Source organism: Pinus tabuliformis, chromosome 9 (genome assembly GCF_031772625.1).
Source record: "Pinus tabuliformis cultivar Carrire ecotype Pingquan chromosome 9, CPIR1, whole genome shotgun sequence".
Taxonomy (NCBI): Eukaryota; Viridiplantae; Streptophyta; class Pinopsida; order Pinales; family Pinaceae; genus Pinus; species Pinus tabuliformis.
In genome coordinates, this window is record NC_142307.1 from 1,669,498,147 (window position 1) to 1,669,503,375 (window position 5,229).

Here is a 5,229-nt window from a genome sequence, read left to right on the forward strand (position 1 = left end):
AAATAGAAGCACCAATGGATCCAAATGCCATTTCCTTAGACAATATTGATGTATTGTCTCAGTGGAGGGTGGAGTCTGAGGAGCCCATCTTGGAGGAGTCACCTTCATGGTTAGAGCCAAATGATCCATTAGAACAGAGGCAACAAGAGGAGGAGGACTTAGAGGAGGAGCAGGAGGAGGAGGAGGAGGACACTGTGGGAGCATCAGCATCAACACCATCTGCTATAGATATAGGAGAGCACAACTCCATACCTGGCACTCATTATTTGACATTAGGTGCAGAGGCAAGCCAGGGCCTTCTACTACTAAGGGCAGGCCTGGCAAACAACCCATCATGTTTTCACGTAAAAGGGGGAGAGGGCAGTGATTTCAAATAGATAGATGCTAGTTTGATTTGTTATGCTACATATAACTCATGATGATGAGATACTTTTATATATGTGATCTTATTTTGTATTGGTTCTCCACATTTGAGTCCTTGAATGGACAATTATCAGGGATCAGCGAGATTTGGTATTGCCTTTCATGTATCATTTCTATTTGACACCATATATATCAGTGCTTTCTTCATATTTATGTGCCAATGTGTTTATTTCAAGTTGTTATTGCTTTATATGTTTAAAAATCTGGAAAAAAAATCAATATATTATGCATTTGTTATGCTTGTCGATATTTGCCGATATTTTCACCGATATTGCTGATAAGATGTTTACTGGACACTCGCCGATATTTTGTTGATACTGATATTTTCAACACTGGTCAATATTTTGGACCTCCCTTGATGTTCCTACCCGGTTAGGTTACCAAAACTGCAACCAACTAGTGTACACTGCATACTATTCTTGAAGAGGGAAAGTGCCCAGTGGGTTCCCCATGATGTGCATTTCTTTGGTGAAAGAACTTCCCTTGTCAATAAAAATAATGAGTAGCAGATGTCTGTCAATCTGCTCTATCGGATAATAGAAATATGTTTGACATACAAAGTAATGAAAAAATCACACGAAAAAATACCAATTTCCTAGCCATGAGAAGAACAAATCCATCAATTTAGGAGAGTTTAGAAGAGATGTGAAGCAACCTAACAAGAAGAACATAATTTCACATAGGAAAAGAGGAATGTGAAGACTGACAGTTTACAAAAAAAGGGTGAAAGAGATCAAAATTACGTTATCAAAAGTTAGAAAACAATGTGCAATCATCTCAACGTAAGAAAATACACCAGATCTAAAAATCAAATTGATAGCCAAAATTTTCTGAACAATTTTTGGGGAGCGAGCTAAACAAATTCAAGTGAACATTTTAGAAATTGGTAACTAACTATAAATTGTTTCTTTAATGGATTATTATCTTTTCCTTATGATGTTTAAAAAATACTAAAACAATTAACAACCCACTAAAATTTGATTTTCTTTAATGCATGTTTTTGCAACGCAAAATATAAATATGCCAATAAACATGCTAAGACCAGTTGAAAGGAAAAGGACATACTTCTCTGACTGGTCTAAGGTAGTCCTTCTGGAACTTCAATTAGATTTGCTCCTACTTCTTAATCAACATCTTTGCATGATTGCATAAGCCTTTTCCGTGCAGTAAGGGGAGCTTCCTTCTTATCATCAAAAATTGAATTTCCAACTTCTTGTTTTCATCTACTTCTCTTCTTATTTCCTTCAAGTTCAGTATCCACAATTTCTACATCTTCATCGGTTGATGCAACTTATTCTTCATCATCTTCTTGATATAAATCTTCTGAATCACTTTCATATTTTGACCTTTTCAATCTTCTTCTATGCTATGTTGCATTTCATCTTCCTCATCATGTTCATCATATTCAACATCCACCATCCACTTCTTATGCATCCTTAAACTACGTCCCTAACATATTTCATGTCCCTCCTCATCTTCCTCATACTCACCAACTGGAACATGTTTCTTGGTGTTCCTTGAGATTTTACGCTGTGATGCTTCCTCATCATCATCATCCTCATCATGTTCACCATCCAGTATGCGTTTCGTAGGTATCATTGTGCTTTTGTGAATAGGTTGGTCAACTACAAAATTATTAGTCATTTTTGCCTGCTTTCCAGAAGTAATTTCCTTGGCATGATGTGTATCCATATTTGCAATCTAGATCCATTGGTATAAAATTGAAGTTCCTTCTTAGGTGATTCTTGCATTTCCATCCTTACAGGGAAGTCATCTTCATCATCTGAATTTTCCTGCACATTGGATATGGAGTCAACTCATGTCCTTGAGTGCCGTAGTACGACATACCTAATATGAAATCTTCCATATAACCATCGACAAATCTTGACCACCAACATGTATTTAGACAAATTTAAAACATAAAACACTACCTTCATTAAATTTAATGTTATGAAACATATTCTGCCATGGGCGTCAACACCTTAATATTATAGAAATATGCCCACTTAGGTAACTCAACCCCATTACAAGACTAAACATGGAAAATCCTTGCATGCACATATTCAATAAAAAGGGAAAAATGATGATGACAACACAATGGGATATACAGAAAATACAAAATAAAATGGTAAAGTAAATATGTTGGCTTCAACTGATGAAAATATAACCAGAAAAAAATCCATCTTAAACTTATATATATCAAGCAGAGGGTCAAATTTCTTGATGTGTACATTTCTTTTATCAGTTAATCTCAAGAACTTAATTCATGAGATGCAATTAAATGATTAAAAAAACTATAGCTAATGAAATTTAATCCCTCTCAGTGCTTGATAAATTTGGATTTAAGATCAATCAACACTGGTTTAATATTTTTTTGGATGCTGTCACATATCTATGTACATGAAAACATCTATCATACTAGGCTGCAAAGCACCTCACTACTCTCACTGCACAAAGGAAAATATTAGTATATGATACTTCAGAGCTTGGTAGATGTATGAAATGTTGTTAAGGTAAATTCACCAACAGAGTTAATGTTAGTAGGGATTTTTATATTATCAGGGCACCTATGCATGTACCAGTGACATAAAAGAGAAATTACCCTGAATTGACCATAGTTTTGTTCAATGGGATTGAACAAATGGCATAAATCCAAGGTGATTTGGTGGTAGTTGAGATGGTACTAAACAATAAAATAATAATTAAAAGATGATATAAATTTGTTGTACATCAGATGACTAACTTATACTTGAAGAATAAGTCTCTGATGTTGTCTCCCACCTTAATTTGCTTGTGGAGGCTTCCCAGATGCAGATGAGGCTTCCAAACCCTTCTGTTTGGTTCCTCCTGGATTGCCAATGGAATTTGCATGAATAGTATGAGTAACTCCACCTACCTTAAGCTTCACCTTTGTCAACTGACCCTCTTGAGAAGGTGGATCATCTTTCCATAGCACTGATTTATCCAAAGACTTCATATCAAAATCACTGTTATGAGAGGTTCTTCCATCAACCGGTGTTTTGACTTGTCCCCCATTTTGACCGTCGCTAGCTGGTTTTGATTGTCCTGCATGACGACTATCCATAGTCCACCCTTCTTCCCTCTACATCCATCTGTCAATATACTATGCCCGGAGTTCATTCGTCCTTTTAGTTGACTCAGATTCTGGGAATGTAAGGAACTTATCTCCGACACTTTGTGCCCATCAAAATTACGACAGTCCCCCGAAGACCCACCTGAACCCAATCCCCCAACCAAACTTTTGTGAACATGACTGGGGCCTTGGCCGCCTTCACTACTTTTCACATTGCCCTGCACATCTCAATCCCTACTCCTATCCCAGTCCCTTTCATGACCACGGTCCAATATATCGTGACTACCATTCCTCTCATAAGAATCCTTCCTGTCCATCCCACCATCACGAAACCGCTCTGAGAGATCTAAAACATCGCAGTTCCGCTTTCACTTGAATGTTTCGCCAAATATGCCCCTTTCCTTCTTGGCCTTCTCCCCAGTCGAATACTCATTGGAATCACTCTCATAATGAAACCCATCCCTGTGAATTTTCTCCCTGAAAAACTTCTCAGGCCTCTTACTCCGCTCATACTCCGGAGGCTTGGAAGCCCCTCTATCATACTTCCTGTCATGATTCCTATAATTATCTGGCTCCTAACGGAATGCTTGCCATTATGGTCTGCATCATCTCTCTGAACCCTCTTCATTTCATCCCTCTCAGGCACCCAGTCATCATCTCCACCAGCCCTTTTCTGACTAGTCGACTTGTTACTTTTTACCCAAATCATCCTTCCCCGTCTGAAATTTATCCTTGCTATTACTACTCCCTAACCTTCTCTTTTGTAATCATAACCATGAGAATGAGGATTAGAATACTTACCAGGTTCTTCGTTCAAACCCTTATTAACATTTCCAGCACTTCGAGGATCCGAGGGCGGAGAATCCAACGACGATGAGTTCTCGTACTCATTGAGAAACGTTGCATGGGATCCTCCCGATCTAGGCTTCCTTACCGAAAATGTTTGTGGCTTCCTCACACCTTTAACGCCATCAAGGTTGAGCCGCTCAGCCCTCTCCATGCCCACACACTTTGAAACAAAAATCCTTTATAAAAAAACCTCAAAAACCCAACAACAAAACCCTCATATACTCCACGAATCCTTGACCAATATCTGCAACAAAATCCTTTAGAAAAAAACCTCAAAAACCCAGCTTCCTGCCTTCTCAGGGAGCTTTCAAAGACGACTTGAACTATGCCATGAGTTCTATGCTCAAATTTATGTCAAATACTGGGGCTCCCTTCATGGAAAATGTGTATCCATACTTCAGCTACTTTGACGACAGAAGCATTTCTCTAGATTATGCATTGTTTAAGTCCACGGCTCCGGTGGTGCAAGACGCAGGTCGTTGTTACTGCAACATATTCGAAGCCATGGTGGATTCTATTTTCTCCGCAATGGAATCCTTCGGATATCCCAACATCGCACTCATTTTTATTGAAAGCGGATGGCCTTCTACTAGTGACGAGACGGCCACAGTTGAGAATGCTCATACTTAAAACAATAATCTCATTCAGTATGTACTATCGAATGAAGGGACAACCAAGAGAATTGTTGGACACCTAATCCTAAATGGGTTAGTGTGGAAGCCGAATAGACCAAAGCAGTCCAAGAGACCTTGGGATCTGAAACCCAAGAGTCACATGTTGTACTATAAATGTATATCTCATGTTAATAAAAAAATGAATTGCATGTTTTATCTTTCATATTGTCTTTGCTGTCCATGTGTCTT

General features: G+C 38.3%; 1 pseudogene; it reads left to right on the top strand.

Annotated features, from left to right (window-relative positions):
- Positions 1-4,696: 4,696 nt before the first annotated feature.
- LOC149155297 (glucan endo-1,3-beta-glucosidase pseudogene) lies at positions 4,697-4,996 on the top strand (annotated as a pseudogene).
- Positions 4,997-5,229: the final 233 nt, after the last annotated feature.